This window comes from Anser anser (assembly GCF_964211835.1).
Source record: "Anser anser genome assembly, chromosome: 4".
Taxonomy (NCBI): domain Eukaryota; kingdom Metazoa; phylum Chordata; class Aves; order Anseriformes; family Anatidae; genus Anser; species Anser anser.
In genome coordinates this window covers 63,226,440-63,251,172 of record NC_139724.1, presented here as the reverse complement: position 1 = coordinate 63,251,172, position 24,733 = coordinate 63,226,440, and the positions used below count along the sequence as shown (strand labels likewise).

The 24,733-nt window shown below is 42.7% G+C and overlaps 1 protein-coding gene across 2 annotated transcripts in view; it reads left to right on the top strand.

Moving 5' to 3' along the window:
• The window catches only part of C1QTNF7 (C1q and TNF related 7), a 62,404-nt gene that overhangs the window by 15,992 nt on the left and 21,679 nt on the right, over positions 1 to 24,733 (top strand). The window contains exon 1 of one of the 2 annotated variants that reach the window (XM_083834751.1): positions 7,071 to 7,913. The exons of the other annotated variant lie outside the window; for it this stretch is intronic. The gene's annotated coding sequence lies outside the window, so the exon portion shown is untranslated. Of the gene's footprint in view, positions 1 to 7,070; positions 7,914 to 24,733 lie in introns of those variants that run through there. 2 annotated transcript variants of the gene reach the window in all.

Genomic DNA, 24,733 nt, shown 5'->3' with positions numbered 1-24,733 from the left:
AGAGTGAAGGAGACTATAAGAATAACAGAAGGAAAACAGAGTCAACCATGGAGCTAAGAATAGGAATCAGATCCCTCAGCACTCTGCTCCAGCTACTACACTCCCTTCCCTCCCATAGACAATATCCATAAAGTGATCTGGGAAAACAGTGGGTTTGAGAGGATTACTGAAGACAATTGTAGCAACATTGAGCTTGCACGGAGCTGAAGCAATTCTATTTTTGGACTAAACAAGTGAAAAAAAAATTAACTCAATCCAGACAAGTCTGTGCTGCTCAAGCAGTTTTAAGTTACATTAATGAGAGCTCCGGCACCAGTTTATTCTGAAAAGCTGCAATCTGCTTTTCAGTTTTGCAGCATTTTCCCAAATGGAGAAGCCATATGTCATTACTTTAGTTTGTACTAGCAATGTAGTCCTTTACTTCTTGCAAACTGGGATGCATGTCAAATGCTGCTATACACTTTAAGTCACTTCTTCCCTACATAGTTAAAGAGGTGCCTTTTTTCATGCTGTACTTATGAGGGGATGGCCAGGGATACCTTTGTGTAAGAATATCTCATGCTTACTGAAAGGAGACTGGTTGCAGCTCATAGCAATAAAGGAACATGTCATTTAGATGTGTCTAACCACTTGGTCTAAAATAGCCTCTGATGAAGTAGCAGTATTTAAAATGAGTTTTGTTTTTGGGTGAAGATACACACCACAATGAAAGAGTGAGACTCTCTTTGCCTTCAAGCATCCACAGTCTTCATCCATGTTTTCAGACCTCTAAAAGGCAAGGCAATTTATTGCAGAATCCTTTCAGACCACCGGATGGAAGATCACACAGCTCCTGAGATGCAAGTTCAGGGCATTTGTATGTGCTCAAATTTGCTTCTGATGGGTTTTAATGGCATATGTTGTTTATGTTCTGAGACTATACACTCAGTGAAACATCCAAAAACAAATGTTCAGCCCCCATGGTATCTGGTAAAAGCCCTGAGGACGAACTTTGTTGTGGCTATAAAGCCATCGTTGCTGTCAGGTTCTGAGTCCTCCTTGTGTGGCACCCACACGACCAGGAAGGCATTATATGTGCTCCTACACATTTCTGAGCCAGAACTTCAGCTGGTGTAAATTAATTATGCTGCTTTTGCAGTCCATGCAGCTGTATCAATATATGTCAGCTCAAGATCTGGCCATTCAGGTTTCAAGACTGAGAAGCTGTGTGCACAAGATAGTATGCACTACAGGTTTAAAAAAGTAGATGCCAAAACTCTTCCATTTCAATGCGTAATTTGAAGCCTCAACAGGAACTTGCAGTTCCTGAGTTCTTGCCCACTATTCACTAGCTCATATACTAGCTGAGACCAAGTGAATGAGTGGCATTAGCATCTCACCTTAATTGAGAAATATCTGCAGTCCTGATTTTGCTGGCTTGGCAACTCTGAGCATGCATGCAGCACAGTTCTGAAGACAGGGGGTGGTAGTATGGGACTTCCACATATGGGTTGCAAAGAAGCTTAACTGGATAGCTGCAGGAAGCAGAACATGTCTAGCATAGATCAGAACCCCCCACTATATATAAATATATATATATTTCCCCCAGAAGTAATATGTTGTTGCCTATCTGCATTTCATTTATTTATGTATTAGAGGGAACCATCCATAGACAGTGTTATTTGCCAAAAGTGAGATGTGAGATTGAAGTGAGAGGAACATGCATATAAAGCACTTATTTAAATGCTTTCATTTTAGTTCATGTCTTTCAAGACAAGACTATCATGTCTTTCAGTTCTTCACAAGCCTTCCTTATGTATGAACTGAATTTCAAAACAGAAATTGATTCCAGATGTCTTCAGTATATTTTTCCAGGCTTGCAATTTAAACAAGTTACAGCAATACTCACCTTCATACAGTTTTTGATCATTATAATATGAATTCTCACTGACAGCAGTAGACATCAAGGTTTTCAAAACCAGCTTTTACTAATTTGGATTCCATTCCAGATTGTCAGAAGGGCTGTGTTTTAAGGAGAATCACTCATCTGATGATGCGTAGTGCAGCTGCCCACCACATGTACAGCAGCAGCATTAGCACTTTTTAATTTTCCCCCACTTTCAGCTTCGGCACTGGAACCCACTACATAGCTAGCATCTTACAAGTGCTGTGTTTCTTTGACCCTTCCCTCAGAAAATGCTCCATAATAGCAGGCTGGCTTACAGCCTTCCTCTAGCTTCTAAATTTAAGAAATGACCAGAGAAGAGAGAGTCCAGCAGGTAGGATGCAAGTCTGGAGAGATGAATACTTTTACTCTTTCTTGCTCTGCACTTACTGTGTGATCTCTGGCAAATAATGTTGCTTTTGTGCCCCTGTCCATATCTGTAAAATAAGGTATTATCTTTTGTCTTCCATGGCAGGTAAGTATAATCAAATGGTTTTGTGATCAGAACTAGAGTTTGTGATTACCTGGGATAAGGTGTGCAAAATCCCCTGAATCATAATCATTGAGCCAGCTCCTTGATCTCAGGGGTAATGCGGGTCAGGTGTGCTGCATGGAGCTGAAAACCCTGAATAATAGAGGCATGGCGCACATACTGCAGAGACATTTGCTGGCTGAAGTCAGTGAAGGGCTGTTTGAGCTTTTTAGCTCTGGACCAGAGGCAAACCTGTTGGACCTGAGGTAGATATTGCAGACTCACCACCAGCTGCGTGTCTTAGCATGCGGGCACAAACTGAAACAAAGGAAATTCTCAATAGTTCTAAGCAGGTGGGATTTTGTTGTTGTTTGTTTGTTTGTTTTTACCATGAAGGTGACCAAATATTGGAACTAGTTGCCCATAGGGAGTGTGGATTCTCCATCTCTGGAGGTGGCTTTAAGCAAACTGATTTGATTAAACCTGGTTTGAGCAGACATTGAATTAGGTGAACTACAAAGGTCTCTTCCAACCAAAATTATTTCTCTGATTCGGTACTAATGCTGTACCTTAGCAAATACATCCTCCTGAAGCACTGGAGACCATGGCGTGCACCCCCAAGGTAGCCCTGCAGGAAACAGCCTGTCTCCATTAGGGACAGACCAACCAAGTCATGATGGACTGAACTGATGCAGTGCAGCTCAATGTTTCCACTAAAAGTATGTGCGGCCCCAGACTGATCCTAAAAACCATGTAAACGCCTTTAGGTAGCACTGTACCTCCAAGGAGCCAATGCAACTCTGAACCAATGGCACAGTACATCTCCAGATGAACCATCTACAGGTAATGAAAGTTTACTGCATTGTGAAATAAGTTCTTTAGTTCATATTTACCTGCCATGTTATCTTACACGGCCACTGAATCAGTGCAGAGTTTCAGTCTTTCCGGCCCAGCCTTTACATGCAGTAGTGAAACTGAGCCTAGTGGTTCCCATAGACTGCACGTTGCATCTCTCACTACGTAACCAGATGTGGACTGCTTAAAAATGTCATGAAGCGACATTGGACATAATCACAGAATCACAGAATGGCTGAGGTTGGAAGGAACCTCTGGGGGTCATCTGGGCCATCTCTGCTGCTGAAGCAGGGCCACTATGGGGCCTGAAGCAGGTTGCCCAGGCCACATCCAGATGGCTTCTGAATATCTCCAAGGATGGAGATTCCACAGCCTCTGGGGGCACGCACTGTCAGTGCTGACTCACCAGCATAGTACAGAAGTGCTTCTTGATGTTCAGGAGAAACCTCCTGTGTTCGTGTTTGTGCCCGTTGTTTCTGGTCCTGTCACTGGACACCACTAAAGAGAGCCTGGCTCCAACTTCTTTGCACCCTCCTTCAGGTATTTATAGACATTGATGAGATTCCCCCCTGAGCCTTCTCTTCTACAGGTGAACAGTCCCACCTCTCTTGGCCTTTCCTCAAAAGCAGAGCAGCTCTCCCAGCCTGCGGGCAGCCCAGCCCACCCAGTCTTCTGAAGGGTGTTCAAAAAATGAATGGGAAACATAGGTCTTTAATTTATGTATAAGGCTTTACACTTCTACCAGGAAAAAAAAAATAGTGATTTCTTAACTGTTTGGTGTGGTAGATCATGATATAGCTTTCACCTGACAAGTCTCAGACATTTCTGTATTCATTACAGAATACTTCTGAGATCTTGGCCAAGCTTCCAGTTTCATATTTCATATTACAACTGCAATTATAACTGTGACCCTTAGTTTGTGAACTGTTTTCCTAACTCCTATACAAATCCACGTCTGTGAATGCATATACAATACGCAGTAAAACAGATGACATTTTCATTGAGGGAACGGCACGTGGAGGCTGCTGCTCTCTCCAGCTGTGAGACACAATTGCACGTGGCTGCAGTAAAACATGATGCCCTGACACTCCCACAGCTTACACGGCTGTTGTGGCTGGAATGGGCAGGGGGCCTGGGAGAAATGACACAGCTCATGCATGCAATGCTGCAAGTGCACTGACTGATGGCTTGCTGTGTCCTCTGGGCAATGACAGGTCCCAGGGTTGTGGTGGTTTTACTCAGCTGGAAGCTGAGCTCAACCACAACCACTCTCTCACTCCCCTCCTCAAAGGGAACGGGGGAGAAAATACGATATAAAGGGCTCAAGGGGTGAGATATGGACAGGGAGGTCACTCAGTAATTATCATCACGGGCAAAACAGACTCAGCATAGGGAGATGAATGTAATTTATTACCTATTACTAACAAGCTAGAGAAATGAGAAACTAAAAGCAAACTAAAAACACCTGCCCCCATTCACCCTCTTCCACCTCCTTTCCCCGAGCGGCGCAGGGGAATGGGGAATGGGGTCTGTGGTCAATCCATGGCACTTCATCTCCACCGCTCCTTCACAGTCACTCCCTGCCCCTGCTCCAGCAGGGATGCCGTCCTTCCTGAACTGATCCTGTGTGGGCTGCCCACAAGCAGCAGCTCTTCAAGAACTGCTCCATACCACGGGTCCCATCTGTCAGCAGATGCTGACAACATCTCCAACATGACAACTGCTCCACACAGGTCACCCATGGGCGGCAGCTCCCCCCAGACCCCTGCTCCTGCGTGGGCTCCTCTCCACGGGCTGCAGCTCCGGCCCGGGGCCTGCTCCTGCGGGGGCTCTCCATGGTCCGCAGCCTCCTCCAGGCCACATCCACCTGCTCCACCGGGGGCTCCTCCACGGGCTGCAGCGTGGAGATCTGCTCCGTGTGGGACCCATGGGCTGCAGGGGGACAGCCTGCTCCACCAGGGGCCTCCCCACAGCCCGCAGGGGAACTGCTGCTGTGTGCCTGGAGCACCTCCTGCCCTGCTGCACTGACCTTGGGGCCTACAGGGCTGGTTCTTGCTCCTCACTCTCCCAGCTGCTGTGTCGCAGCAGCCTTTTACCCTTTTCTTAAATACAGAGGCACAAACAACATCGCTTATTGGCTTGGCTCTGGTCAGCAGCAGGTCCCTTTGGAGCTGGCTAAAATTGGCCTTTATCTAACGAGGGGCAACTTCTGCACTTTTCTCACAGAGGCCACCCCTGGAGCCCTCCTGCTACCAAAACCTTGCCACGTAAACCCGATACAAGGGTCAGAAGCAGAATCATGCCTTGGGATAATTAGCCCACACTCAAATTCGTGGTGTGAACTGAAAATATCATTACGGACACAAGATTTGGTTCTGAAAAGTTAGGTGTATATTCTGCTTATCTCAGAAGACTTCACAAATAGCTCCCAAGCAGGTTTGAAGTTTAGCCTCTTGGAATTACGGACAGAAAGCTGAATGGGGTCCTAACGTGTTCCACTCAGGAGGCTGCCTTCTGCAACCTGGGTGTGTGTGAGCAGTCCTGTGTGCGAAGCATTGTTCCTACAAACCAGGTCACGAGACCTCTGCATCATAAAACCATGTTAAAAATAAAATAAAATAAAATAAATAAAATAAAATAAAATAAAATAAAATAAAATAAATAAAATAAAATAAAATAAAATAAAATAGAAATCCCAGCTATTTTCTAAAAATAGACAAGTTTTGCTGGGAAAGGGGGAGAAAATAAGTGCTTGCTGACAGCTTAGCAGAGAGAAAAGAGGTTTATCATGGTAGTTGACAATGTCCTGTAGAGACATGGGTTTACGTGCATGTGACAGATAATGAAATGAGTGAAGACTGTGCTAGCTCCAACCCAGATCTTGCACATCCTTGGTAGCACACCACGTCCAAGTTGAGATATACAAACAATACATATATTGCTTGATAGTACCTCATATTTTGAGATCATAAGTGGAGAAGGGAAAGGGGGAAAAGGCAGAAGCAGTTGAAAATAAAAGATTTGAAATTAATTTATTGTAGATTTAGGGTATCAGTATTTGGCAAAGGAAGTGGATATAAATGGAAACTAAACTAAAACTGATGTTTCAATCAACACAATATATCTCTGCTACTAGTCAGCTACAGCTGTGAGACTTTATTTACCAATAAACAACTGTGAAGTTGTACATGTGTTTTGGTGTTTTAATAAAGTTGGGGGGAAAAAAAAAGTCCAAACCACATCTGAGGTTCAAGAAAAAGCTTTATAACACAATTAAGAAGTGTAGGGGGTTGCTCAAGTCCATTGGCATATAAAAAGCATGACACACTAGAAAAAAGAGATCATTTGGTCATTTTTCATTTAAAATCTTTGTCTTAAGCAAGAAATGCAAATTAAAAGTTTTGAGGGCATTTATTATCTTTACATTTCATAAAGCCAGGAATTTTGCATTTACAGTATCTAAAAGTTTTATTTTAGACTATAACTTTGTTTCCTTTTTTCCCTCATTTGCAACAGAATACAAAAGAATAGATGAGGACATAGATTTTCTTCCCTTCTTATCTTTTTGCAACTCCTTTTATTATGCCTAAAACACTGTTTTTTTCATCCTCTCCATAGAACATCTGTCCTCACTGTCTGGGAATTGAATGACTATGTTTAAAATAATGTCTTTATTTTTGTAAATATAATTTTACAATGGAACAGGGAGCTGCTTTTTAGCTGAAGCCTGGCATTTGCCTGTTTTAAGCTACATCATTATCTTTTCTTTTTCAAATATCTGTTTGTTTTACCGAGAACTTGTTCAAAAAGTTATGCTTGTTACTTTATGAAGTTCAATCATTTTAAGTCGAAGGAACGAAAGGGAGAAAAAAATTGAAGTAAACAGATCTTTCAAAGGGGAAAAAAATCTGAAAAAAAAAAGCTCATTTTTCTTGCAAGCAATTCAGTGCATTTATGATGTCATAAATTATAAAATTTATTTTGGGTTATATTTTCTGGCTGAGATACAGAGATTCTCAGAAAATCGAGGTTTGAAATAGAAAGTCAGCAATAACCTAATTTGGAATGCAATGAACCTAAGTAGAAGGGACAGAACTGAAAGCGCTGCCACTTGGGAGTTGTGAAAAGAAATAGAAAAGCCTGTCATCCTTGTTTTATTTTTAAAAGATGTGAGCAAAATAAAAGCTGAAAACATGCATTGTGTTTTCATTTTGCTGTGCCTCTGCTAGACGCATTGTTCACACACCCTACCGGTATATAACATGACATGCCACAGTTTCTGCACTCAGATTGTTCGCTCTTATGTTACTGCTCAAGTATGCATTCAGAAAAGAGCCAACAGATATAGTAGATTTATTCTAGTTGTCGAGGTCAAGGACTCCTTTTTTTTTTTTTTTTTTTTTTCCCTTTGGATTCAGCTGAGAGGGAACTCTTTCCTCAGTAACAACAGAAAGGCTTTCTGCTTTGCAGTCTACTGTCAGTGTGCACCACTGATACAAAAGTATTGGAGAATATTTTTAAAGGAAAAATCAGGAAACTATTTATCAATAAGAAGCACCAGTGTTGTGTCCAGTGCTGAAGTTAGGGGGCTTTCTGCAGAGCACAATATCTGCATGCACCGTAATTCGGAGACTCCAGCTGCTGGAAGCTCTTGCAAGTCATGTAAGTAAAGGACTTTACTTTGCTGAAGCAAACTTTGTGTAGTCTCTTGCCTCATAAAAACTCTTAGATGATCTGAACTTCAGCTGAGTTTCCTTATACTAGCAGTGTTGTTTTATCTTGCCATGTTCTTCTGAATAATGCATGCATGCCGGCACAATAAATTACTAACTTCTCTTTCTAGAAATGTTTTGCTCTGAGTAGAGTGAGAAGCAGGATGTGTATGTGGCTCGGGCAGGCTGTGCTATCTTTTATGATCACTGACAATTGCTGTTCTCCGTTTATGAGCAGCATGGAAAACAGTCTGATTTCTTTACAGTTCTTGTCACAGTTATTTCAAGAACAATGGGAAGCTGGCAGCAAAATGCAAAACCTGTGCAAAGGAAATCAATGAGCACAATGCTAGTTTATGAAGCAGTGTCAGTAAATCTGAAAGTGGTGTGTAACCCCTAATGCGAGCTTGTGGTCTTGTGGGACTTTATATCCTCTCTTGTGAGACTTAAGAGATCACAGATTATGTGATGGTTAACATTAAATGACACAAGAAATATTTTGATTGCTTTATAAAAAATAATTTATAAAAAATTAATTATAAAAATTGCTGATACTTAAGTGAATTGTTTTATGTATGGTTTTTTGGGGTTTATTGCAGGGGATGGATCAACTTTCTCTGATCTTCACTATGTAGTTTAAGACCATGAAGTATTTCCTTGTTCTCTATTCAGTTCATGTATGCATTGGCATCAGTAGAGACAGGTAATGAAATCCCAAATTTCTCTTGTAGTCTGTGGCTTTTAGTCCCTGCCCCTTTGATGGCTGCCCACTTGCAGGTGGTGTGTTAAGTGAATGGAAACTGGCTTGATTAGCTCCACTGGCCAGGGTACAGCTGGTATTATCCCAAGCGAGAAATGTAACGGGTTCACCTGCGTGTACTCAGGGCTCCCACTGTCCTGCTCAGAGAGCTCCTAGCCCCTCTGCAATCCTTGCAGCCCTTCCAAAAGTACCTTAGCCCTCTGACGTTGCATCTCCTATTTGGCTCATACCTTTTCCTAGCTCCCAGTAACTTGTAGCAGGTAATTCCCTGTAGACCCACACAACTCTGCACACAAACCCTCACCGTGGGAACAAACCCACAGGGCGATGTCAACTTTATTTATTGCAGATATGCCACCACAATCACCTCAGGTGCTCAGAGGAGCACAGTCGCTGTGCCAAAGAGCTTGCTACTGCTCCCAGCTCTCCAGCTGACCTTAGTTTTCACAGAAATGCAAGAGCCACGTGGGGAAAGTGGCACTCTGCATCGAGGGGGATGCAGAGAAAAGACTTCCCTGGACTTCAACCAGGCAGTCAGACCTGGATGCTGAAAGGGAGGAAATTAATAGGCACGCAGAGCTGTGGAGCTGCTCCCAGAGAAATAGGGCTGCCACCTCCCCGAGTGAGAACGGGGAAAGGCTCCGTAGAGAGAAGGCTGCAGGCTGGAGACAGTCATGTTTGGAAGGTGCACTGGCAGGAGTTCCTCCAAGACGCGGGGTTCAGTGTGAAAGTCAGACACCTCTGCTGATGCAGGAGGGAGACGTTGCTTTTCAAGAGTGTTTGGAGAGTGACAAAAAATTTAATTGAGATCTGAGGCAACTCTTTTATTTTCTTTGCAACTCAACTCTCACATACCTAGCTGGTGTAACCGCACTCCAGGGAGAAAATAGCAGTTTGTTATATTTTTGGAATTTATGTATATTCATGTGTTCCATTAGTCTCTTGGCAAATGCATCTTTTTAGCTCTAAAGCTTTCTGAACCTTTCATATAGTCCTTTGCTTTGAAGCAACAGATGTCTGCGATAAGCAGATGGTTATGGCTTTAAATTTGAACATCTTTAAGTACTTTGTTGTGTATGTTTTATGGGGAGGAATGTACTCTCTCTAACTATGCAGAACTGATGCATGAAATGAAAAGTATCCATGTCTGGATGCTTGATGTCACTTCCTCGCTTGCAAACCAATAAACCACATGTTCTTCAGAATTTTTTGTTGTGAGATATTCTCACCCTATTACTCAGCTCGTGTTTTCAAGTTACAAACCAACTGTGAAATACACCAGTCTGATGTGAGCTCAGTCAAAGTAAACGAGCAACAAGAAGAGTTGAAGGAGCTGCCCTGCTTGCGAATTGCATTCTCGCTCTAATGTATACTGTGAGCGGGCTGAAATCTTCCCCTTGTGAAATTTCCCAGAGGAAATAATGCAGTGCCTATGAAAATAGCTGAGAAGAAATCTTTTAATCTTTCTTATACTAAAATTTCATTTTTCAAGAGGTATGAAATTTGATGTGTAGGGAGTCTAAGAGCATAAGATCTTAGACCAGGAATAAATTTGGTAACACAAATGGAAAGAATTAATCTTAAATAAGAACATAACTTTCATTTTCTTTCAAGAAAAAGAAGACAGATAAACTGATTTAATCCAAATATTTTGCTATTGGATATTCATTTACGTCTCTAAAAATATGGTTTTTTTTCCCTCTCCACCTAACTTTCAGACTTGAACAGTTTGTTTTCCAAATAAATCTCTTCAGACAGCCTGTGACATGTGAGAACGCTGTTTAAATTTGAATTAGTTGATCTTAAGGATGGATTATTGCATAGTTTATCAAAGGCTTTATTAATTATAATGGCACAAGATATGTTATTTCATCGAGTCAGTGCATACAGAAGGCACCAGCCTGACCTGAAAGAAGAGAAATGCCTCATTTCAACAAATCATTGGAGTTTTTACTTCCATCTTTGAGAAAGAACCGGGCTGTCAAATGGTTCATGGTGCTGGAGGGGTGCTAGAAGGGCTCTGTGTCAATGCAGGACATGCTCTGTCTCTCCCTTTTTGCTGTCTCTCCCCTCCCTCTGGGAACCTTCTTCTTTCTCACTTCTCCAGCATGCAGTAACCCCTAGTGACAGGCTGTCCCAGAATGCCCATTTTTTCCCTTTTCACACCTCAGATCAGCCTCTCATTGCTCTGCAGTACTGAGGCTGGAGTTCAGCCTTACTGGAGAAAAGAAGTCTTGGGATGGAGAAAGGGACTGGTGGGGATGCCATGCCCTAGTATAGCTGGTGGTCCAAACTGTCCAGGGTTTGGACTCGAGCAGCATCTCTGCATTTATAAGCAAAGTAAGCCCACTTGTAAGCAACAGGTGCAGGCTGCTAACTCGTGCAGTTTGTTGCTCAAGGCTAACAGCTATTTTAATTACTGCCTTGACTAGCCGTGCTTTTCTTGGTGGTTGCTTCATCCAGATGTTGTCTGCTAAGTTGGTGGGACTGGTCATTACCCAAGACAACAGTGGCCTAACAGAACCAACAGTTTAATCAAAGACAGCAGCTCCTTTCATTCCAATTTGCAACTGATCTCTTCAGTAGCCAGTACTGCAGGCTTAATAAATAAATAAATAAATAAATAAAAATAGGGAAAACAATGAAGGGTTCTATTCCATAGTCTTGATAACCATTACTTGATGATATGAGGTTAGAAATCTACATACAAATGAGGAGTTGTGAAAATTTCTGATTGATGGGCTTTCTTTTTAACAATTCTAATTGTTTATAGGCTGCAAACATTCAAATATCTTGAAAATGCCAGGCAGCGCTCTGCTACCTGGCAGCAATGTAACTCACAGGGAGACTCTCCTACATTAGTGATACGAAGATACTGCATTTTGATGTGTACCAGACTTCTCTTGTCTCTCTCTCAGGATCTCTCTCTCTCTGCTGCCTGGTACAGCACCTTAGCACATATGTATGTATTTCTCTGAATGCCACCTTTTGGGTTTACAGACATAAGCACTGAGGCAAGATTCAATGAATGTTGAATTGAGATCATACTGGAAGTCTGTGAAGATGCAGAAAAGTGAAGGTACTTTTCCTGAATTATGGAAATATGTGTCCATTCATAGTCACCCATGAATAAATAGATTTTCTGTGAAGAGGTAATGAGAACAACTTTTAATCCTTGCCATGCTGCTGTGTGCCTATAGTCTTTCCATAGGGTCAGAAACAGAAACAAATCCTCCAAGACAGCCAGAAAGCTCCCAACCTAAATGTCGAACAAGACAATCATCAAAACAGACACCAAAAGGAGCAAAATATCCAGATGGAGAGCCCAGAGTTAAGAGTACTGTTGTTCTACAAGAAGCTCTTGGCAGTTGGGGCATCACAGTTTGCAGACGGAAAACTAGTCTGGAAGCTGCTCAAAGCAAGCCGCAGCGATGGAGGATTGCAGTGGGTTCATGGCCTTTGTGCTTGTAGGGAAATCAGCCTGCTGGAATAGATACTGTCATCCCTAGCTTATCAAAATGACTAACAGCTAACACGACCTGTCTTTGAGTGACTGCCCATTTCTGAAGTTCAGTCAACTAACCGACATATCTTAAATATCTTAAGATATTTTGATACCTTAAGTGTAGTTATGAGGGGGGGGGGGGGGGGGGAATTGTGTGTGCTTATATTCCAGAGGGAATTATTTCCGTTGTATTTTTAACATTTCCTCTGTGGCTTTTAGGATGTTTCCTGAAATCTCCAATTACATTCACGTAACATCTGCCTCCAGCTTTTTCTAAAATAATGGTGAAGCAGACTACACAGTAATTAAAATAATTCTTTCTGTGGACTTCATCTCCCTTTTGGCTTATCAGCTGATGCTCCAGCAAGTAGTTTCTGCCTTGATGGGCTGTTGATAGATAGTTCCCTAAGATAGCTCACTCTTTCAGCTAACTTGTCCCTCCTAGGCCCTTGATAGAAAAAAAAAATCAGTATTCACCACAGATTGACTTTGACAGTTATAATTAGTTCAGAGTTCTGGCAGCACGGAAGGCAATTGGTTGAACGTTTGGGAAAAGATGACAGTGCAGGGAGTCACAAGAAAGGGTTGGGACTGGCTTGGATTTTTCATGACAACAGGGAACCAGATTCAACATCCCGTCGTTACAACACCAAGGGCACTGCCAGCACACCCTGATCACTAAAGGTTGGACGTGGTGCTTAGGGACATGGTTTAGTGGGTGACATTGGTGGTAGGGGGATGGTTAGACCAGATGATCTTGGAGGTCTTTTCCAACCCTAATTATTCTATTCTACTTCAGTGCATGAACAACCCCGCACCTACCTGCAAAGTGGCATTAGCATGTTCCCTGAGTCTCCTTTCTCAGAGGAAAAAATCCAAACTAGGGAATCCTGGAGGTCTACATAAAACTTTCGAGATTCAAGACAGCCAAAACACAAGTGTCTGAGCATCCCAAAAGGGCAGAATAATTCCCAGTTACAAGACTAAAGATTTAGACATTAAGTGAGCATGTTGTGTTGACCATACCACGGCTGCTATGTTCTGCTCCCTAAAGAAAATGCTCTGTATCTGTGGCCATTCCTTGTTTAGAAAGGAAACTGTTCAGAGTCCCTAGTCAAAGTGAGCTCCAAAGGTTGTAGAACAAGAGGGTAAAAATCCATATAAACTGAAAATTAAGGTATTTTATCATTATAATTATTGACAGCATACTACCGTATTTCGGTAATCTGCAAATGGGGAATCATTCTTCTTTTATTTATATATGATTTTGAACATTACTGAAAATATTATAGCCCAGGTGGGAATCGGAAAAAAAAAAAAAAAAAAGAGAGAGAGAAAGAGAAATTAAAAAAAGGGGGGGGGGGAGAAGAAAAAAAAAAGAAAAGACAAAAAAAAAGAGAGAGAGCTTTTGGAAGGTTCTGTTTGAAGCAAAGTAATTAAGGCCAAGGACAGAGACATAAATGAACACAGTACCTGTGGGGTTGATAGGTGACTCGAATATACTGTTTTTTTCTTTAAGAATAGACCTGGAGTCAGCATGTGAGAAAAAGAGTCTTCCTCATGTTCATCTTCCCGGTGGAAGGGAATGATGGCATCAGTCATAGAGCATGCAGAGATGGCTGGATGAAGGTGTTGCCAAAGACCATCCCAATAGTCTATCTATGCTGTGAATGTCACACTTGAAATTAGTTAGCAACAGCTATGTCATCTCGATTTGCATGCTAATACAGATGGTGCAGTAAGGCTCTGGAGAGATGGATCCACAGTTAGCTGGCAATAAAATCTTTGGCTTTTATGAATCACTGAAATTTCAAAACTCTCAGGAGTGTATTTATCTAACATTGCACCTTGCCTCTTAAATGAAGAAATATCCCATTGTGGCCACATCTATGATGTCAACTCTTCAAGGAGAAAAGGATGTCACACATTATTTCTCTCTGAAAACAGCAGGTGGAGAAACAGCTTTGGACATTTTTCATGTACATGAGATGTGACAAAAGCTGGCTTATTATCAGACTTCTGGTTGAGAATAGACCTATGTTCAACAGTACCAGACCCTGATACAGAGCACCAGATCCTGTCCCAGAATAAATCAATTGAAGGGGAAATATGAAATGTTGTTGTTTTCACAAGATGAACATTGTTTTCAAGACAATCCCATGACAGAACGTTTTTGAGCTAAATGGCCATTTGCAAAATGTGAAGGGACCCTGGCTCCACTTTGTCTTGTGGGAAAGGAAGGAAGGTGAAGGTCTGGAGAGACACTTCTGTGCATGGGGTGGTGGTGACTGGTGCTCTCCCAGTTGCAGATGAAGCAGCTTGTGGCTTTTTGACATCTGTGGCCCACTCAGCATAGCATTTTCTCACTGTTTTCCCCATAGAATGAGTTAAAAAAAAAAAAAAACCACTCCTTTAGTATCTAAGCACTAACGGGGATTTTTCCAGTGTAGGTTTATGTAAGTCGTATTTTGCTAACAATTATGGAAGTTATGACTACATTTATGTGGTCGGGGCTGTGTGTGTATTTGTTCGTATTGATTTCACTGTAATGTTAGCTTAGGTGGTATTTTCCAGACTTATTTTCCCTAAGCTGACAGAGTGTTATATGTTGTAGCTTTGTGTCACTTTACTGTATGTGAGGGCTCAGCTTTCATGCAGGTGCCTAAAGCAGCTCTTAAAGTTCACACTCTAATGCAGACAGGCTGGTTGTCTAATTTCTGCTTCACGTGGCTTCTACCACCTTTTCTTCACTGCTGCCAGTGTTTTCTGTGGCTTCCCTGGGGACACCAGATGTATCTAGTGATTCCAGTTCCAGCTTCCAAGCTGAAACAGATCATGGACAGCAGCCATGTGTTGTTCAGATGCTTGCATGGGAGGGAGAGATCTTTTTCCTTTTTCCCTTATTGAACCAATTCACTCAATAAGAACTTGTGTTAGATCAAATTGGCATCACTTGTAGCTAATTCCATCCTTTTCTAATTTTTTCCTGAATTCCAGCCTCTTACTCTATCCTAAAAGATGAAGGCACCGTAAAAGAAAACCGGTGCAACTGGACAGTGTACCTTGTTCCTAGCTTACAAGTTAGAACAAGATAAGTGTTTCAACTTAAAAGTTGAAGGCCATAGCCAATGAAAAATAAGACAACAGCCAGACACATGCTTGTCTCCCATGTTGCATAAGTAGACATAATGCATAATGTACTGCAACATCACAGCAGGTCTCCCAAATTGAAAACAAGGAGGAATAAAAGACTACCGTACCTTGCCTCTTAAATCCCACGAATGTGTTGTCTGTGTTGATTAGTTACTTTGATTTGTGCTTCCCAGCACAGTTCATTTTTCCCTTTAATAAGTGTTCAGCTTGTAAATTGTCACTTGGATTGATAGTATTTGCACCAAACAGTGTAATTAGGCTGGAGCGATGGAATATATTACATTGTTTGTATTCCATTATGTTTATTCCAGATGGTTTTTGTCACTGACTCTTTTTCCGAGCTGAGCTGTTAATAAACATGGGATAAATCTAATGAATAAATTTTCTGCACTTGGTGTAGATCAGTGGTGGTGTCTGAGATGGGGTTATGCCACGAAGTAATGGGCTCTCATTAGAACTGCAGAAACGTTAATTCTCACTAACATATGAGAGGGGAACAGAGTCCTTGGGTAATGAGTGGTTGAAGAAGATATTTATGCTTTCTTTTATCATTTTTTTCCTTTCGAAGTCATCTTTTCAGACATTAAAATCAGGTTATGGTGAGTTCATAGTTGTAGCACTTTATTGCTTCTTTGGACGAGGGAGGTGTAGTAAAGCTGCAGGGCAGGTACCTGGGTTCAAGCCTCTCATCTTCTAGGAAGCTCCTCTGAGCCCCTGAGCAAGCTGTTTCGGACTGTGCCTCACTTGCTGAACGAACGCTTCTCTTCTGCATTTTACCTGTCTTGTCTCTTCAAATGGAAGTTGTGCTAAGTACCTGCCTAGCCTGGAGATGCAAAAATCATTACAAAAAAAATAACTGGAACATTTTGGAGAAGAGAATTCCTTATGGGATGGAAACACATTGTGGAAATCTACATGGCACCGGGACTCTCTTAGTCTGCTCGTTTGCCAAAGTGACGTTGACTGGAGAAAACGGAAAGCCAACTAAATGGTGTGACAGCAGACCTTGGAAAAGTCATATCACTTACGGAGCTTTCCAGTAGTGGCCCGTGTAGTTTTTCCACCAGAAAGGAACATAAGAAAGCCCAGGATGAAACAAAACATGATCCAAAACATATATCCTGCCATCTTTTAAAAGCTTTTAAAAGGTGTCTGTGCTGTTAAGGTTTCACAAGGCAATGTATCCTCAAGTAAAAACCAAACAAACAAAAAACAACAAAAACCCTGTGAACACAAGAGTGTTGATTTGCCAAGGTTAAGAAAAAGCAATTGTCCATGCTGGCTCACACATGCCTATCAGCAACAGGCCAGGGAGCTCAGTTGGTCCCATGAGCCGGGTGGCAGTGGGTCTCTGCCATGGTGGATCACAGACCTCTGCCAGCCTGGCTGCTCTCATAACCGACCCTTGAATATGTCATCAGCTGGGAGAGGACTTTCCCTTACAGAATGACAGAACATCTTCCTTTATGCATTGTTTCCAGCTGCACCCTGGAACGAGCAGTGAAGGATCTTCACTTGCTGAAGTAACGCCTTCAGCCTGGCATTGCTTTTAAACCAGTGAGCTGGGTTCACGAAGACAGCACGTCTTAGATTAGCAACTATGCCGTATATTAGTAATTTCACTGTGCATCCCTTACATGCCCATTTCAGACATATGACAGAAAAAATGCAGCTAGAGAAAAAAGATTAAACAGCTTTCTTGGCTGGCATTTGTGAATATTTCCTGGAACACAAGGGGACAAGGAAGGGGAGAGGAGAAATAAAATGTGCAATAATTCAAGAAAATCCCAAAACAGTGATCCGAGAAACTCAGGGAGAGCATGGCTGTTTTGGTCATTGAGGTATAAGGAAAATGAGGCTAACAGCCCATGCCCGGGGCTTTGAGTGTCCCTCCTGGTCAGGCCGTGAGGCACGAAAGCGTTAACCCTCCTGGAATAAGTACAGGACATTCCAGCGCTTGAATTCACACAGTAAAAATAAACCTCTCGCAAGGCGTGTTGCCTATGGTGTTTATGCTCTGCTTTTGGATTCAGTCCTTTAGGAATGCAAAGCCCTTCTACCAGGTCTGGGCTCGAAGAGCACCTTTCCTTTGCCATTGCTGGATTGCTGCCAAAGGTGAAATCGGTCTCCCTGCAAGCCACTCGGCCACGCTGTTTCCAGAGGCCTTGATTCATCTCTGGCCGGTGCTATAGCATCCATTTTTAAAGATTGAGGGCAAAATGCTTTCCCTCCTGTGTGTCCTACTCACCGTGGTCCTAGGCACCTCTGAATGCCCACTTACATGGCAGGACAGAAGTAACACAGTCCCACAGAGGCCGAGTGCTGGGAAATAAGATGAAAGAACAGCCTGTGCATCAAATCCATGGGTGTTCAGTTGGCTGGGTAGGACGCTTAAGTCGTTTCCAGCCAGTTCACTCGACATACAGTGTCAGACTAAAGCACAGCAAGGTGCGAGCTGGATGAGAGCCCTCCCCAGGCAGACAGCAGCTCTGTTATGTTGTGGTTTGTTGTTTTTTTTTCCCTCTGTTGGCCAGGAGAGGACTTGGCCTTTGCATTTTTGAACAGTAATAATAATAGTTCCTGCTTCTGGCATGGAAACCTTTGTTTACCCCAGTTCCCAGCGCTCGGAGGCCTCTGGTCGGAGTTTTGTTTAAAAGATTTATACGCGGAGTCTGCAATCGCAGCTTGAGCTGGCCGCGGCGGTCACACAATGACAGCAACCGGGCAGGCTCGGCCCTGATCCTGCCCCTGCCTTGCAGAGCTCCAGCTGAGATGGGTGGCGCCGGCCAGGCAGCAGCGAGGGAGAGTGGATGGGGTAGAGACCCCTGCCCCTGCTGGGGTTGGGGGCATGTGCTATCAGGTGGCCCTGTCCAGCTTTTCATGTCAAAACCAGCTCGTTTCGCATCGCTCTCTATCACCCTCCTCATTTTCCAGCTGACTACGGCTGGATAATCAGATACTCAAACTGTCAAAATGTTTTCCCTGACTCTTGGCTTTTTTTGCCTGCTCTTCCTGGCTCCTCTCTGTTCTCCCTCACTCCTTCCTCTTCCTGCTGTCACACCTGGGATTGCCTCTGCATTTTCAGTACTGCCTTTTTGTTTGATTTTTCTTAGCATATGAGCTACAGGAGGTTGGTTGTACTTAGTAGTTCCTGTATCCCTATACTGAGAGGTGGTCTACCAAGAAGGCAGATGGAAAAAAACATGGCATTGTTATTCTCCGTGCTGCTGACAAGTGGAGAGCACACAATCGGCAGAATATTCTCAGTGATTTATTTGTGAGTATTTTCTATATGGGAGAGTGGAAGAGAACGTCCAGGAACATCAGACTAATTTCTGTTTGGTTACTCACTGGAAAACTGGAATTAACCATGTAGTCAGATGGCTTACTCTGGATTTACACCAGTGCCAATGAGAACATAATTTAGTCCACTAATTTTACTTCACATCCCTATGGACACAGGCAACACACACAGCATGTTAAAACCTATCTGAATGCTTATTAAGAGTCCAATAATAACATAATTTACTGAGGATTATCTAAAATACATTTCCTTCCTTCATGACTTCCATCCTCCTCCCTCTTTTGATCTTATGCTATTATCGCCATAGTCTCTGAGCACCTTGGCCATAAAAACAAACAGCAATTGCAAAGTCTTTAGGGAACTCAGTGAAGTATTTGGCACTTCTCATTATACTGGTTATAGTATTATGTTGTCAGCTTAGATTTCTTTGTCTTGTCTTTTTACTTCCAGAATGGACTACATTTGGAAATGTAGATATTCACTTAGATGGTGAAATAAAAAGCATTTATAATATCCATTAATGATATCACGAAACAAAAATTATTTTATCTCCTTTATGAAAAGGATATCCACAAAATTCTAGCCTGTTACAGGAAATTATGATAATAATTATTTGCCCTCTACATTGACCTTGCCAATGCCATTCCGTGTGGTATTTAACAACTGTTAATGAAAACTGTTTTACTTAAAGATCAGTTGCATAACAGCCTTTGTAGCAAACTCAAATTGAAAAATGTTCTAGGTCTGCTATTAGGCTGTCCCCAGTTCTACTCGTGCCGTTAAACATGCTTCAGAAAATATTGTATGCCTGATCCAAGTCAGCTTCTCTGCTTATACCTGGTATAAAAACAGAGCACACATACCTGAGTTGACTCACATCACTATTCACATGTTGATGTGTTGCAGCACATTACTGGATATTATAAATTCAAGTGAATTCTTGAATTTGACAATGCTTTGAACAAAAAATAAAATAAAAAATGAGGAGGTCCAAAAGCCCATAGTTTCAGCCAGAAGAGCAAAAAGCAGGAGAATGAGTTCAGAGCAGGAATCGTCTCTGGAGCTAGAGGTAACAGGAGCTGCCCCCTGCACTGAAAATTTCTTCAGCCTTCGCCATTTATTTCCATCTCAGTGGCAAGCTAATGTGTTAGCTTTACAGTGTTCATATGTTGCCAGAGCATTGCAAAAATTATGTCTAACGCCAGATGCTAAAAAAGCTCCTTGAAATATTACTAAATAAGGTATTGTGCATGTTCTACACGGGGAAAATAAATAAATTCTCTGAGTAGAAACAATAAAGGAATCTCTTGAGTCTATTAGATATTTTTCAAATGCTTGTAGTTCTTTACGGTGTTTTTCTTCCTTTTCATTTAATTCTCCAACTTTCAGTCTCATTGATCTTTTTTTTTTATAATAAAATCTTCTCTAATTTGCTATTGCTTTATTATAGTCTTAATGAGGTCCATGTTGATCCATTCAGAGGCGTAACAACATATCAAGATTTCAGTATCTAGAAAAAATAGCATCAGAGGACGAATTATTTGGAACAAAATGATGCTAAGGGTTTAAAGTTAATACCATTGCTCTGCATGCTATTGTATTTCACATATGAAAGGCATTCTTTTTAGGATGATAGAGCGCTTTCTGCAGGTGGCCGTTATAGGTAACTCTGCCTCTCTCGGCCCCTGGCCAGGAGGAGAGTGCTGCACCCACTTCGTGAACTTGCGCAAGCATTGGCTATGAGGGGAGGACATGTCATGGGTCCCAAAGGATCATGATGCTAGCATCCAAAACTGAAATCTCGGAGAGTTTTTTCCATAACAGCTTATTCAGCACTAGGGATAACTCAACAGCAGCACACACGAATTAGGCTGGCTTGTGGCCGGCTGCTGGAGGGATCAAGCATGCTCCTTCTTGCTCGGCCCCTTCCTCATGCCCCATTCTCTCTATCCTGTCCCGCCCATGCCGAAGACCAAAGGGCCTTCTCCAGCCCTCCCAGAAACCTCCCAGTGTATGAGTAAAGCAGGGATCATGCTGCTTGGGTGTGCCAGGTTTGCGGCATGCGCTGGGTCTGCTCATCCAGCATGCACACAGCAGGCGCATCGCTACAGGGGGTGGGCTTTGCCATGCGGTCTCTCCTCGATGCAGGGTAGTGCAACACAACCTTCAGGCTAAGCATACCACAGCTGTTGTAGAAGAAGGAAAAAAGCCATATCTCATTACATTTATGGTCCATGTGAAGGACCTCTGGACACTCCTGAGGCTACGCAGTGCTTCTTGCCATCTGGCCGTGTTGTGGCTTCAGAGAGAGTGGCGTGGGCTCAGGGTTGAGCCTGAACTCAACCTTTGTATAAACTATTTTCTGCACATCTTCTATCTACTGCATTAGCTCTCCCTGAGGCTGCCAAGATAACTTTATTTGCTTTTAAAAATCTTAAATGGAAATTGAAAGATTTCCAACATCATCGCTAAAATGTGCAATGGGGACAAGCGGAAAAACTAAATTTATCGCTGGAAAAACAAAGCTGATATTCTTGTGAGTAGTTGGAAATCATTTTGGCACTGCAGTTATGGCACTTCAGTATCTTATTTTTGTTATTAAAATTGTTTTTCTCAGTTTTCTTCAAGGTCAATCAGTAATCATTTGTTTTGCTGGGTATGTTTTAGTCTGACAGTTTTCATGTCTCTCTCATTCACAGTCTGATTCTTCAGTTTGCTAAAGGACAGCTGATAAAACTCAGTTTCAGATAAACCAAAAATTACATTTATGCCGTAAATACCCTCAGTGATTATGGGAAGACATACAGTCAGTCTCTTTTCATTGGCAGTGAGATCAGCATATAAAGCATGCTTGAATATCATTGTTCATTGTTGCAGTATTTTTTTCTCAGGGACGTCATGCCAAATTCTCTTTTTTCAGTACTGTCCTTATCTGAACCTGTAAATCTTTTCTTTCCAAATGATGAAAATTTCCAGATATACCTGTAAAATCCTTTGGCTCTTCTTAGGGTATTCACATCCACTACACTCAATAAAGATAAGAATAAAAAAGAAATATGTCATCTCATGACCGCAGCAGTAATACAAACTGCTGTTGTGAGATTTTCCTAGTCACTGGTAATTTACAATGGGTTCCCTACCTTTTTCATTTATCTCCTAAGGGCGTTCAGAAGTGCACTGGTTTATGATCTGGCAATATCACAAGCTGCTATAATCAGATCGCATATTTCAGTGGTAAAATCATCAAGCTTGATTCCTGAAGATGTACAAGAGACATTACCTTCCACAGCAGCTGAAAAGTTCTCCAAATAACTCACAGTTTTAATTCTGAATAAGCAACTGAACCAGGGACTGCACTGAAGTTTTGGGTTTGAACTTGAATGTTCAATTCAACCAGGGGCAGGGAAGCTGGAGCACGGGCGTAAATCAGAGAGCAGTGCAAGCCGCCAGCCATCAGGCTGTTTCTTTAGCTCAGAAGGGTTTGGGAGAACAGCAGGCAGGCTGTTTCCACTCACCATGAGATTTCTGTAACATATTACACTGAAAACACAACAAAAAAAATGTTAATCCAGTTCTGTCAGTAGTATCTCTTCCTTTGAGTAGCATTCAGTAATATGTCTTTCACTGTGCTTTACATTTCTCCATACTCCATAGTCTCATTATAGATATCACATTGGCACAGCAACAGCTGGGTGGTGCAGAACAGACAAACCAGGAGAGCTCTTTCTTGCAAGTAGCTTTCAGGTGTCATTAGTATTTTTCTTCCCTTCATTTGTGCTTTATGAGTATTAACTCCTCTGGCACCACTGCAGGGCAGGAAATCATTGCCCTTCATACGGAAATAGAGAAATGAAGCGGATTATGTGATTTGCCCAAAGCTACAAGGAGAATCATTATCAGAACCAAGATGAGAACTGATGATTTATTTTAGTGCCTGGTCCTGTAATCCAATTAGCAAAGCGACCTCTCTTCCCCTCATCTTCTGCTATATTTTCCCTGCACCTGAGAAAGGCATTTATTTAAGCAGCACTTGCTATTTGAAACTGAATTTTCCTGTGAAAGTTGATTTCCCTTCAATAGGATGAGTCCTACTGATACATTTTTACATCTAAGAGAAAAAATAACATATGCCTCTGCATAAAAGCAATGTAAGAATCCACTTTAACTAATGTGAACCCAACACTTGATGTTTCAGCTGCAAGCTGATGCGTGTAACAGCATTCTTTATGCCATCTGGTGGTCAGAGACCATCAAATGCCAAGCTCAAAACCAGCGTATGACCGAGCAAAGGCACCACAGCCAGTTTAGCTTCTGCTCTGATGATCCCTGTCCCCATCCAAGCTGTTTACGTTTCCCTTTCTTCTGCTGCTCCTGTTGCTCGTCTTTCACTTGGATGGCTGTAAGCAGGGCTGCTGAAATTTTGGAAAGCTTCGGTAAGAAGTGACCTGCAAACAGGCTTAAGCAAATGGATATTCTCAGGAGCGCTCTCAACTTACATAAATGCTGTGTTTCCGTGGAACAGGGAACATGCTTTCTTCACTGCTTGGAGAGCATGAAGGAAACTGTGGGGACTGGTGAAATGACCAGTAAATAAAAGCACATTAATACACAGCAGATTAGTCATTCATTTCCTGAGACAACTGACGTGGCTGGGTGTCCTGGGTAATGGAGATGACCAAGGTGACTCAGATCGCCTTCTTACCATCATGAGAAATGAACAGACACAGAAGCCTTTGATTTCTGCAGACAGATCCACAAACTAAAGATTTCCTCCATCTGTACCTTAAAGCCTTACAGGGCCATGGCAGATTCTGCTCCGTTATGTGCTGGCTGCTCTGCCAGGCTGTGAGCACAAGCAACACAAAGGTAGGGCCTCAGGGAATGCGTGAACCTTTTTTTCATTCCCTTCTGGAAAAACACGGGGAGAGACCAATATCTGTGCATAAACATGCTCTCAAAAAGTGCAATTAAAAGAAATACCACCCTAACAAAGGAAGTACGGTAGGACTGCAATACATGCATTTAATTAGAAACTAGCTTGGAGAATGAAGGAAAGCCAGACAGCACCATCAGCTGTAGTGATATTTTTCCTTCTTTTTAGTGAAAGCATCATTACCTGCCTTCCTTAATGTTAAGCCCAACTGTTGAACAATGGGAAGAAGCTATAAATTTAGAGTGGCTGGAAGTACACCAGCTCAGCAGCTGTGCCATGGCCCCATAGCTGCATGTGCAAAGCAGTTGAGTTGCCTTTAAGCTGATACATTTTACCTGAGAATTGTCATGAGAAAGGATATGATAGTTTCTAATGCAGATAGGGCTTAAGACATGAAAAACATGGTAATTTTTCACAGTTGACCCTGCTGTTACATTAAAAGTTCAATACCGCCTGCTAAGATAGTATCAGCCAAGTGCAGCCAGCAGCTCACCGGACTCGGTCAACATTGTGTCATGCTTTGTCTGTACACACATTAACACATTTGGTAAAGATTTAACAGCTTCGGCAAGAGAAAAGCTTCATTGTTTGGGTTGGACAGCCTTTTCCACTCCTTCTTCAAACCCTGCAGCCCCAGCTCAAGTCCATGCCAAGACCTTGGTATGTGAGCCGCCCAGAGCGGTTCCACGTGTTGGGCAAGGACCACGGGTAGAGCTGCGAGGGGATGTCCTCGGACAGGTCCAGCTGAAGCACCACAGGCAGCACCATCCCCTGCCGCTCTCCAGAGCTCCTGGCCCACAGACGGCCCCTCACCGCTTTGGCAGCAGGACAGGCTTCTGCTCCCACCCCGGTGCAGGAGGGCCTTGGATGGCCGGCCTCCTCTGGATCCAGCTGTGCCAACCCAAACTCACCCCCTGGGCTCCCCCCGTTCTTCAGCCAGACAGGGCTCCCCACTCCTTTCCAGACAAAACAAACCCAAGCAAATGGAAGCTCTGTTGTTCCCAGCGCCCACTGGTTACTTTTGACTGGAACAGGCCAGGAGACAGACGTTGGAGTGCCCAGCAAGCCTGGTGCTGTGCCGGGAAGGCAGGTGTGGGCAGGAGGCAGTGACCCCC